At 43.1% G+C, this 13,193-nt stretch overlaps 1 long non-coding RNA gene across 1 annotated transcript; it reads left to right on the top strand.

The window, feature by feature from the left end:
* The first annotated feature begins 8,432 nt into the window (after positions 1-8,432).
* Positions 8,433-9,588, top strand: LOC126998693 (uncharacterized). Its single transcript, XR_007752970.1, has 3 exons — positions 8,433-8,534; positions 8,609-8,824; positions 8,970-9,588. It is a non-coding gene; the product is annotated as an uncharacterized LOC126998693 (long non-coding RNA).
* The last annotated feature ends 3,605 nt before the right edge of the window (positions 9,589-13,193 follow it).

Below are 13,193 nucleotides of genomic sequence, written 5' to 3'. Positions count from 1 at the left end.
CCTTTTCTTTCTCTTCCTCCATCATCGCCAACACCATAACACCTTTCTTCCCCCTCCTCCTCCTCCTCCTCCGCCTCTTTCTTCTCTTCCTACTTCTCTCTTCCTCTTCTTCTTCCTCCTCCTCCTCCTACTCGTTCTCTTTTTTTCTGTCTCCACATTTTGCTTTTCCATCACCGCCACTACATCCTCCTCCTCCTCCTCCTCCTCCTCCTCCTCCTCCTCCTCCTCGTCCTCCTCCTCCTCCTCCTCCTCCTCCTTCTCCTCCTCCTCCATCCAGCTACTTCACAGAGTATGTTTCTTTAACACCAATTTTTATTATAATTGGCTAACGCTTCCCAGCAATTTAAGTCACTGATTGGTAATAAAAAAGTACCTTACTGAAATAACCCGATTTAACGAGCTCTCACCTTCAGGAGAAACGTGTGCTTGTCTGATAAGCCGCAGCGTAGAAGACTTAATTTCCTTTGCGTATGTAAAGAAATTGCATATCTGCGTCTCGTTAATTAAAAAGATGTACATGTTTATTTTTATTTTTTTTCGTTTTTTTCGTTCCTTCCTCCTTCCTGTGGTGTGATGAGGGAGGAGGGAATGAACTTTTTGAGATACTCTTGACTTTACTCACTCACGTAGAATTGATAGTAGTAAGTCTTCAGAACAAAAAATCATATGTCCTTAAGTACGTATAGGTTCTGTGCGTGTATAAGAAGGTTCTGTTTTCTATATTTTCATTTATTTTGTTTTTTTCTTCTTATTTTTCCTATTCCTTTTTTTTTCCTCCTCCTCTTTCTTCCCTTCTCTCCTCCTTCTTCTCCCCTCCTGCGACTACCCCATTCCTCTTCCTTTTCCTTTTCCGTTTTTTTTTCTTTTTCTTTTTTCCATTTATTCCTACTCCGGTTTTTTTTTTCATTTTTCCTCCTCCACCTCTTCCCTTCCTTTTTCCTTCCCTTCCTGCGTCTATCCCTTTCTCCTTCTTCTCTTCCTTTTTATTCTGTTTTCTATATTTTTCATTGTTTCATTTTGTTCCTATTTCTCCTACTCTATTTTTTTTGGTGTTCTCTTTTTCCTTTCCTTCCTCTTCTTCCCCTTGCGTCTACTCCTTTCCTCCTCCTCCTCCTCTTCCTCCTCGTCTTCCTCCTTCTTTTTCTCCTAATCCTCCTAATATTCTATAGAAGAACTTAATAAACCCCTTAAGTAAGTAAAGTAAATAGAGTAAATAAATGATAAAGTAATAAAGTAATAGAGTAAGTAAATAAAGTAGTAAAGTAAAGTTGTATTGAGAAAGATATTGTTTTGTTTTCCACTTTTCTTTTTTTTCAGATTTCATATTATTAATCCCACTCCATTATCTTCTTCCCCATCTTCCTCTTTCTTCCCTTGCCTCGACCCCCTTCCTCCTCCTCCTCCTCCTCCTCCTCCTACTTCTCCTCCTAATCCTCCTAATCTTGCTTCTCACCATCACATCACATCGCCATCACCGTCGCAATCTGGGTTCTATTAGGGCAGGCGAGGGCGGAAGGAAGCGGGCCAGAGTGAGGGAGAGGTAGAGAGGAACGCGTGAAAGAGTGCTAGAAGGGAACGCCGGGGAAAGAAAATATTAGACAGAGCATACATACGTTGCACACACACACACACACACACACACACACACACACACACACACACACACACACACACACTTAGATGAAAGAAAGTGCTGGTACAGAGAGCTATGACGCTTTCTAACTAAAACTGTGAAGAGAAAGAATAAGAACATACCAGAAAGATACTACGTTCCACTCACACCTAGACGAAAGGCATTGCTGATTAAGGAACCTCTGGCGCTTTCTAACTATATTTTGTATGACCGGAGTTAGAAAAGAAATAAAACTGCTATAAATTAAAAAAAACAACCGATATGTTTGTTTTTTTTTTTTTTGCCATTGCCCTATTTGCGCGTAGGCTCTTTTCCGTGATCCTGATGGTGGGTCCAAGGCTTCTTCCGGGGGGTCCTGATGGTCAGCCCCAGCCTGTTCTGGCGCAGGCGAGTGTTTATAGTGCGCCATCTGCATTTGCTCATGCTGCCCTCCCAGAGCTCATCTTGAACACGAGGCCGTTACTTTGACGACTCAGCCACCGCCTACGAGGACGTTCTGGTAATGATCATCTGATATTTATTAACGCTTCGTGAGAGAAAGTAAAAGTGCATGGTATACCTCCGTGGTACTTAAAAAGCTACAATTCGTTTATGGCAATTGGCTTATTACATAGTTTGGTGATTAAAATGTACTAAACCTGAACGATGGTTGATAAGGACGGTTGTTAAGGAAGAAGAGGAGGAGGAGGAGGAGGAGGATGTAAAAGCAAAAGATAGGAACAAAGAGAACGAGGAGGAGGAGAAGGAGGAGGAAAAAAAGAAAAATAAGGTGGAGAGTGGAGGACGAGAGAGGAGTATAGGAAGAGAAGAAAGAGGAAGAGGAAGAGAAGGAGAAAGAGGAGGAGGAGGAAAAGAAGAAAAATAAGGTGGAAGTGCTTGGGAGAGGCGTAGGAAGAGAGAGAAGAAAGAGAAGGAAAAGGAGAAGGAGGAGAAGGAGGTGATGGAATGAGAGTTGAAAAAAAAATAGTTTTCGCCAAATGCAACGTAAATAAAAATGTGATATAAAAATTTAATTGAAAAAAAAGTGAATATTAAAGAAAAAAATACAGTTTCTCCGTGGATGAAGTAAACATATGACTGCAGATATTTTTTTTTTAAGTTAAGTATCGCCAAGTGTAACGTAAAAGAGAATATGATATAAAAGTTTAACTGAAAAAAAGATCCGAGTCAAAGTCTGCCCATGAGGTAAACGGATGACCAAAAAATAAAACAAAAAAAAGTTAAGTATCACCAAATGCATCGTGAAAGAGAATGCGATAGAAAAGTTTGATAAAAAAAAAAGAAAGCCAAAATCAAAGAAATAAAAAAGCTGTCTCTATGAAGTAACTTATGACAGCAAAAAATAAGAGTCAAGTATTGGCAATATGTAACGTAAATGATAAAAAAAAAAAAATGTGAATATCAAAGAAGAAAAAAAAGCTTGCCTGCCTATGAAGTAAACTTATGACGGCAGCAAAAAAAAATAGATAAGGAATAAAATAAAATTGGGAATATCTGCCGTGGACAAGATGCACACACGAGGACCATAAACTATCTTGGCGGATCAGCCCCGCACGAAACATTCACAGAGCGGGTGGGATAATATATTTTTTTGAAGGGACGGAGTTCAGTTGAGGTTTTGGGGATGATTGATGGATGACTGTGGTTTCGGCGCGCTGCATAAAATCAAGGGTCACTCACTCACTCACTCACTCACTCTTCACGCCGCGGAGATGATGAATAATAAGTCTGCTGAATATCATATACATAAAGTCGACGGAATACCTCCCCCCTTCCCCCCTCCCCCTGTAGATAAACTTAGAGTGATGTATAAGAAAGGCGGATGAATGATGGATGGGCAGACTGTGAATCCCGAAGAGGCAAAGGAAGACTTTTGTGAGTGAGTGAATCGCCAGACAAAATACTCGTCATAAAATAACCGAAAACATAAAGTCGATGGAATGAGTACCCGATAAATAGATAGACTTAGATTGATGGAGGAGGAGAAGGGCGGGCGGGCGGGTGAGTGATGGATGGAGAGAATGCCAAAGAGGTGAATGAAGTACGTGTGAGTAAATTATCCGGCAAAATAATCGCGATACTTTGATGGAAGAAGAACGAGCGAGCAAGCTAGTGCTTTACGCAGGCTAAGGGACTTGAAACGCCTCCCGATTAGCCAAAGAAGGAATGAATAGCAGCGGAATAGCAAGTCTTTTCATTGATAAAGAAGATGGAGAGGCGAGATGAGCGTCCCATGAACAGGAGCAAGAGGAAAGAACCTGTTAATAATTTTGTATTGAGTGATTTTCTCTCTCGGATACGTTGTAGAAGGAAAGGGAGGCAGTTCGTTAGGAGGGGTAAAGGGGGCGAAGCGAGGCGAGAGTACTATCACTAGAAGGAGGAGGAGGAGGACCCTGTTATTAGTTTTGCATGTGTGATGTTCGTACTGGCTATTGAGCGATTTTCCTCGGTTGCGTTGTGGGAGAAGTGATGCATTTTGTGAGTCTTCGCAGGGATAGAGATGGCGAGGAGGGCGTTGCACGAGCTCAGAGAAGGGACTTGTTAATAATACTTTTGCATGTGTGAAGTTCGTAGAGTGAGCATTGAGCGATTCTGTCCGGATGCCTTATGGAAGAGGATCGAATGCCTTATGAGTCACGGGTATCTTGAATGCACGTGGAGAGAGATGGAGGTTCGGGAGGAGGTGAAAATAATAGTGAATGTAAGGGTGCAAACGAAATTGGTGGAAGGAGAGAAAATAAGTGAACCGTTTCAAATTATATTTATGCAAATGATGTGTTGCTGTTTGGGGGAAGAGAAGTATGTGTATGTAACGCCTTTTTTCTCTCAGAGGTTGTGTAGATCGTGAGAAAGGAAGCGAAAGTAGATGTTGATGAGAGAAGAAGAAATAGTTAAGTAATGAAAAGAATAGCATCTCATTAAAATCCAGTTTGGGGCAATGTACAGAGAGCGTGTTATAAAATGTGGATTTTTGCGGTTTCGGAAAAATGTTGAATTGAAAGTCTAATTATACAGTTGCGAAAAAATATGATAGTAATTAGAAATATGAACTATATGTAAAACACCTTTGGCGGCAGAGTACGGTAGTGAGGCAAGATATATTTTTGGAGAAGCTGTGTAAATATATAAAATAAAATGATAATGTCTTATTCGAAACTTTAATGGTATTACATTAGGAAAACTGTTGTTATGCCTGAGGATTCGTACAGTTAATCATGATGGTAAAGGCTAAGATACTGATTACACTAAGGTACAAAAAATAAACACAAGTGGGCAGATTGATATTAAAACTAAAGTACGAAACAAATGAAAAAATAAAACTTCGAAACGACTTTAGGAATCTCGAAAGGTAATTAAGAGAAAGGACCAAAACGCAGGTAACAAAAAACAAAAAATGAAGAATAAGGATTGATATGGGTCATGATAATTTTGAAAAAAGATGGAAGATGATGAAGAACGTTAAGACGGAAATAATGTCAGGAAGTAAAAAATGTTGAATGCATAAATAACACGTTTCCACGGTGTGATGATATCGCTCTCTTTGTACGTTATCCTCATCCTATCTCTCCTGAACGTAAAGTAATATTTGAAGCTATTTAAAACAATCAAAGCAGGAAGCAATTCATGACTGATAGTATTTGCAGATCCCCTCCTGAACACCAGTCACCTGCCGAGTATTGTCATAAATGTTACTAGGGACCTACCCATAAACATTTCGGCGCCCAAGGACACGCATTTGACACTTTAGTAGAAGTTGTGCGCATTTTCATGAGACGTTTTATGACCCTGGTGATAGTTCGACGAAGCCTCTGCATTATGAACGTGACAAAACGCTCATAAGAACCCGATTAATCTCCTTTTAGGCCTTTGGAAATAGTTAATGTAAAATCCACTCATTTCACAAGGCTTTCGTAAGGGCTGTAGGCATTTCCATGAGAAGTTTTATGACTCCGGTAGTAGTGTGAAAAGCTTCTGTACCATCAACGTGAAAAAAACACTCACAAGAACCCGATATATCTCCTTTAAAGGCTTTTGGAAATAGTTAATATAAGAAGCCCGAAAACACTCATTTCACAAGGCTTTCGAAGGAGTTGTGACTGTGATTCCCTGAGTAGTTTTATGACTCTGGTGTTAATATAAGAAATAGTTAATATAAGAAGCCCGAAAACACTCATTTCACAAGGCTTTCGAAGGAGTTGTGACTGTGATTCCCTGAGTAGTTTTATGACGCTTCTTTAGTACCATGAGCATGAAAAAGCACTCATGGGAACCCGATATATCTCCATTTAGGCTTTTGGAAATATGTAAGAAGCCCGAGGACACTCATTTCACAAGGCTTTCGTACGAGTTGTGGCGGGGATTTCCCTGAGTAGTTTTATAACCCTGGTGGTATTATGATGACGCTTCTGTAGTACCATGAACATGAAAAAAACCACTCATGAGAACCCGATATATCTCAATTTAGGCTTTTGGAAATACGCGATGAGAGAGGCCGACGGACGCTCAGTTGACAAGGCTTTTGAAGGAGTTGTGGCGGGAGTTAACCATGAGTAGTTTTATGGCTCTGGTGGTATTATGACACGTTTCTGTAGTACCATGAACATGAAAAACTTACTCACAAAAATCCGCCTCATCTCCTTTAAGACCTTCAGTAATAGTTGTTGTGAGAGGTGGAGGCGCCTGAGAATAGCATCCGAAAATCCTTGAGTTAGTGGATAAGTGTTCAGATCATCGACTCATCCACTGTCTTGCTTGGTACAATATTTCCCTCCCTCCCGAATCGAAGAGTGAAGAGGAGTGTTCACTTAAGTCTGACCCAAGCTGACAACATAAACCTAAGCGTGTTCGTAAGCACAGTGCAGATTAGCAGAAAGTGCTGCGTGAGATAAACACAAACAGAGGTTAAAGAAAACTTGGAAGCCACAGCAGTAGCCAATCAGCACTCAGCCTGCAAACACGCTCAGGTTTATGTTGTCAGCTTGGGTCGGAGTTAAGTAAACAGACTTTAATAACTCTTCATTGCCGGACTTGATAGATCTCGAATATACACGGTGATGGAGTTAGTCAAGGTGGTGATAGATGGCCGAGGAAACGTGTAATATCTGTGTCATCCTCGTCATCTTCCTTCTCCTCAGTCATCAGTTTTAGACAGATAAGATTGCTGATTGTGTTTTCACCGAGACCATTGTGGATTTAAGAGTTGTCCAAACGGTATGAACATGTATAATAAGTGTTCAATTTTCTGTCTAGCTCTATCTATGTCTATCAATTTATCGCTACATTTAAGGTATATACATTTCCTCTATGCATCAATCTGTCTATCTGCTTGTCTATCTATTTGTTTATCTACTTGTCTATCTATTTTTCTATTATTTTTTTCTGTGTGTCTATCTGTTTGTCTATCTTCGTATATCTAGACAAGTAAAAGAGGTGTGTATATCTCTGTCTATCTTTATCATTGTCTATCTATTTATATCTATATTTATTCCTGTCCTATATCTCTTTGCATCAGTAGCTATCTATCTGTCTATCTACGTTATGATTGCCTATTTGATTCTCTCTCTCTCTCTCTCTCTCTCTCTCTCTCTCTCTCTCTCTCTCTCTCTCTCTTACGTCATACACTCGTAAATTCCTTCTCTCCTCGCCTGGCATCGACGTCGAACGCTCAATGAATTAAGTGTTCGTACCTCTTCTCTTATTGGAAAGCGATTGGTCATGTAAGCGTTTGTTTTATTTTGGCAATCGATTCACCGGTTGACGTCTTAAGCACACCCATTAAAACTGCTCGCTGTTTGCATGCCGGAAGGGCTGCTATTATTAGTCTAAAATATTACGAAATCAGGTTGGTTCCTTGGCATAATTCATTTCGTTCATCCTAAATTCAAGACTGATAGGAACCTTTGTTTGTAATTTTAGCTGAGAGGTGTGTGTGCGTGTGTGTGTGTGTGTGTGTGTGTGTGTGTGTGTGTGTGTGTGTGTGTGTGTGGATGGGGGGGCGGGAGGGGGGGCTGGCAGCAAGTTGAGATACATCGTAATAAACCTAGAATATTTGGGTGCAGAAATGGATGTACTAGAGGAGAGCTTCATTAATGTGTTGGATAAGGAAGGAGAGAAAGGACGCTATAGGGTGTGTAAAACGAAGGATGAAGGGTGCATGGAAAACTCAGGTGTGCACGTAAGGTGAAATATGTGTGTGGGTCGACGTGTGTGTGAGACTGTAAGAAGGAAAACAGTGTAAGAACCAAAAAGACGGAGTGCGGTGGAAAATACGCAGAGGGATGTACGTGGGAGGTAATTACGTGGGGGGGGGGGAGAGATTGGGATGCGTTTATGAAAGAAAAAAAAAGTTGCAAAGTGTAAGGGACAGGAAGGTGGAGGAAGTGTGTGTGAGAGGGAAAACTGAATGGATGGATGGAGGAGAGTGTGAGGTATGGGTGGGGAGGTTATGGGGATGGTTGGTGTGTGAGGGTAAATTTGGGGAGGTGGTAGTGGTGGTTGGTGGTGTGTAAGGGGAGAGAAGGTATATAAGAAGGAGTGGGTGGTGGAGGTGGTAGGTATGTTTGGGGGTAAAGGATGGGAGATGATGTGTAATGGTGGTATATCGTAGTAGAGGGGAAAGATAAAGTAGGTTGTATGGTGATGGTGGTGGTGGTGATTGTGGTGGTGAAGATATGTAAGTGGAAATCTACGAAGGGGGTGATGTTGGAGGTGGTGGTGAAGATGATGTTAGGATGTTTGGGAGTTAAGTAAGGAGGTGAAAGTTGTGTTGGCTATGTTGGTGGTGGTGATGTTAAGATGTATGGGAGCAAAAGTAAGAGGTAGAGGTTGCTTTGATGTTGGGGGTGTTGGTGGTAATGAGGGTGATGTTAGGATATGTGGTAGTTGAAGTATGGAGGCTGAGGTTGCGTTGGCGGTGTTGTTGGTGGTGAGGGTGGTGATGTTAAGATGTTTAGGAGTTGAAGTAAGAAGGTGGAGGCTGTGTTGGCGGTGTTGTTGGTGGTGAGGGTGGTGATGTTAAGATGTTTAGGAATTGAAGCAAGAAGGTGGAGGCTGTGTTGGCGGTGTTGTTGGTGGTGAGGGTGGTGATGTTAAGATGTTTAGGAGTTGAAGTAAGAAGGTGGAGGCTGTGTTGGCGGTGTTGTTGGTGGTGAGGGTGGTGATGTTAAGATGTTTAGGAATTGAAGCAAGAAGGTGGAGGCTGTGTTGGTGATGGTGGTGGTGAGGGTGGTGATGTTAAGATGTTTAGGAATTGAAGCAAGAAGGTGGAGGCTGTGTTGGCGGTGTTGTTGGTGGTGAGGGTGGTGATGTTAGGATGTTTAGGAGTTGAAGCAAGAAGGTGGAGGCTGTGTTGGTGATGATGGTGGTGAGCGGAGCCTCGTGTGTGGTATTGAAGCTCAAATAGGCGTGAGGACAGAAGGCTTGAGTGCATGTGTGTGGGACGGAAGCGCCACGGACATGCCTGGATGCAGCCGGGTGTGTTTGCGGGGGGGCGGGCGAGGCGGGAACCGGCAGTGGAGTACGGATATGTAACCACCACTCCAAGAACAGGATAACTAGTAGGCAAGATGTGTGGCGGGGAGCAAGAACAGCTACAACAATACTTCAACCACCCCACCAACAACACCCCCACCCCCACCACCCCAGCGAAAACCAGTCCAGCACAGGGATGGGGGAGGCGGCAGGTGGTGGGGGAACCTGTGTGACAAGTGTGCTCCCTCCCCTCTTCCCCTTCCTCCTCCCCCCGAGTGCTCCCCCAGGGCGGGCAGTGGTCGGTATAGCGTCTAGACCGGAAGTGTATCGCCCGGGGCCGTCGAGCCGTCACTCAGCGTCGGGTTCTGCTCTTGCCTGATGCAGAACATACACATTTTCTCCTTTGTTGAACGCCATAACCGGCGCCAAATTGCATGTATTCTCCGACGCGCCGAAGCGATATGGTTGTCTGATTATTTTCATTCGTGGCTCTTTGTTATCATTAAAATTGTAGGTCCATGCGTTCGTTTTGGCCGATGTTTCTGTTTTTCTCTTCTCTCTCTCTGGTTGTGGACTGATTAGGACAGACAGCTCTTAAAGGGATAATTGGTAAAGAAGGAGAAAATAGAATGAGTTGCAACATAGTGAGTTTTATACCCCCCCCCGCCCCCCCCCCACCCCACCCCCCACACACAATACAGCCACAAAACATGAGGTTACACTGTGTTATATTTCTTTCCCTCGCCACACCCTCCCGTTAACAAGTCACATTACCATTTCCCAACAAAACATCGCCCATTCTGACGTGTTTCCGCGCACCACATACTACATAGCCCTCATCCCGTGCCACATAAAGCAAGTCTCTGGCCACACCAACAAACACACACACACACACACACACACACACACACACACACACACACACACACACACACAACAAACAACACTGGATCGCGTAACACACACTCAACACATTACTTAGCATAACCTGACATAACACACACACACACACTCACACACACACACACACCAGGCAAAGGATTACATACCACGAATAATGAACCAAACCCCCCCCCTTCATCTCCCCCCCCCCCCCCACACACACACACACACCACATGTCAGGCCAAGGAGAGAGAGAGAGAGAGAGAGAGAGAGAGAGAGAGTAGGGGGATGTGGTGATGTAGTCAGCCCGTCACACCTGCTCCAGCGGCACGCAACAGCTGTTCTTCGGGCGTCCATCCAGCATGCCCGGCACGTGGTGGTCCGCCTCGCCTCGACGCTCTGAGGACGAGTCTGAAAGAGAAAAAAACAGCACCTTGGACCCCAATTAACACACGTGACTGAGTGATCTTTTCGTTGTGCCTCGAATTCTTCCACACCCGAGTTGAGTTTTGCTTAGATTTAGTAGATGTTGACGTTTGTTGATGATTGTGGAAGGGAATATCGCAAGAAATAATGAATGAATACGGTTTTAGCTCATGATTTATCTATTGTAGTTTTTTTTATGTATTTTCACATTGAGATACATGTTACAGACTTGACTTTTGTATTGAATATTGAATTTCTTCCACACCTGAGTTGAGTTTTGTTTAGATTTAGTAGATGCTGGTGTTTGTTGATGATTGTGGAAGTGAATGTCGCAAGAAATAATGAATGAATACGGTTTTAACTTATGATTTATCTTTTTGTTTTGTTTTTATGTATTTTCACATTAAGATGAATATTACAGACTTGACTTTTGCATTGAATTTCTCCGTTGAGTATTGAGGTGAAAATCGAATAATAAAAAGAAACACTAGATCTCTTACGTTCTTTTACAGCTATAAGTACGCGCTGAAGATTTGAGTTTTGCATTGAATTTCTTCGTTGTATGGTAAATTTTTCATGAGGACCGTGGTGGCTGTCGTAAATAATCTTGTAAATAAGACTGGAACTAGTGGCAAGAGTTGGGATGCACCGAGCACCTACTTACTCGTCCTCCTCGCAATCGCCCGTGACATGCAGCCTCACGTGACCAGGACCACTGCCGCGCCCCGTGATCGCCGCCCGCAAGGTACCTACCCCGTCGCGTTATTCACTCCCATGTTGAGCCAGGACGTTTAATATGCATAAAGAGCGAGGTATCGGCGAGAGTCAGTGACAGGACGGCGATCAGGCTGTCGTGTGATTACATATACTTAGCTAAGAGGAGGACGCCTTCCCCCTTCCCCCCCTGAAAGAAAAAAGAATGAGGAGCACACACACACACACACACACACACACACACACACACACACACACACACACACACACACACACACACACACACACACATATGCGTTGCCCCACCGGAAGCCGCCGCCGCTATCAGATCTTCCTGGAGGGCCTTGGGACGCGCACGCCACACACCCGCGCCGTTCATCCGCCTCCCCTGCCTTGCCTGCCCACTCACCTGCATCGTTGTTCTTAGTGCTGTGTTGATTATTAGCACGTTTATTTTTATCTATCTCAGTGCTAAAAGTTCTGTACGCTTGTATTTATTTACATATTTGCTTATTAATTCATTTATTTGTTTGTTATACGTAAGAATCATCGTTTTCAGTTATTTTATCATGAAGAAAGATTAAGTAGTTTTTTCCAGCGTGTCAGCCACTTTTTCTCTTTGTTTTGCCCTTCCCATCTCTTCCCTTCACCTTCCTTTACTTGCATGCCTCCCATCATCTCTTCGCTCCCCTTCCTTCACTCTCCCCTCACCTCCCTTTGCCAGACTTAAGGGGGCCTCTCCTTGTCAGCCCATCCTTCTTTTGTTGTGCTCTATTCCCAGGACGATGAATTTAACTACTGAGAATGATTAATTAGTTTATGTCAATTAATAACGTTTTCATATATATTTCATTTGTTTTTATTTATTTATACATATGAAGTAAAACACTGCGCTTAATGATTTATTTATAAACTGACGCAAACTAGCATGACCTACTTTTTAATCTCGCGGAGTGAAATGCGACCCTCAGAATGACAAGTCCCGAGCGGTGCTACACTGAAACTGAATTAGAAAAGCAAACAGCGTGGGCGCGGCGCGATGACGGAGCGGCGGCGGCAGCCCGTCCAGCCCCTCCTGCGTGCAGCCCTCACATCGACACCATTGCATCACCGCCACGACACCACCACCACAGCACCACCACAACACCACCACCACAGCACTGTCACAACGACCACCACAAACAGTCCATTCATCCACTCGGCCCTTACAACAACACATCTCCCCGTGCACTAACAATACCAGCACCATCAACAACAACAAAACCACAGCCTCCACCACATCAGTTATCACCTCCATCACCACCGTGTCAGTGTCGCAGATCCTCCATAATGACATTCCTTCACCACCACTATAGCCACATTCCTGCCCGACTTCTGCCACACCTCTTTATATAAACACACAGACAGACAGACTAACGGAGACTCATTGAAGGTGGACTTTTCTTTCTGGATATCGAATGAAGTTTCGTGTTTAGTCTGCACAGCTAGTATTTTGTTTTATTGATGTGATGAATGGAAACGTCAAGGTTGTCGAGGTTATTCTTGGGTGGTATTCAAGGCTTGCCACGCCCCCATCTTGTTCGTCGTGTATTTTTTCTTGTGTGAACTTCTCTGTCTTTTAGATTGTGTTTATCACATGCATTTATTGGGGAAATATACGTAAAGAAGCATATATAGACACCAGTGACACACCACCTCGGATTTTCGAGTTAATGCGTATGATAATAATAGAGGTTATACTGGAACCAAAAACTGCATTAAACAGGAACAAGACTGTCATTGATCTTAACTATATCCGGCACATTAGAAACCGACATCTTTAATTTGGTAATAAAAAAAATGTTAGTCGTTGCTTCACAGAAAATTAACAGTAATGAAAAACAGGTTTGGCAACACGGCACTCGGAACAAGTTGAATAAATTTAAGTTTCCTTGGGTAGTAGTTAGGAATAAATTTGCGGAGTGAGTTGTGGATTTGTAGAGTTTGTAGTAAATTTTACGGCGGTGCTGCTCACCATTTACGAGGGAAGGATAAACAGACTCATGAATGGAGGCGGCGGACGGCATG

Source organism: Eriocheir sinensis, chromosome 14 (assembly GCF_024679095.1).
Source record: "Eriocheir sinensis breed Jianghai 21 chromosome 14, ASM2467909v1, whole genome shotgun sequence".
Lineage (NCBI taxonomy): Eukaryota > Metazoa > Arthropoda > Malacostraca > Decapoda > Varunidae > Eriocheir > Eriocheir sinensis.
The sequence above is the reverse complement of the archived record's forward strand: the minus strand, read 5'-3'. Positions and strand labels throughout refer to the sequence as shown.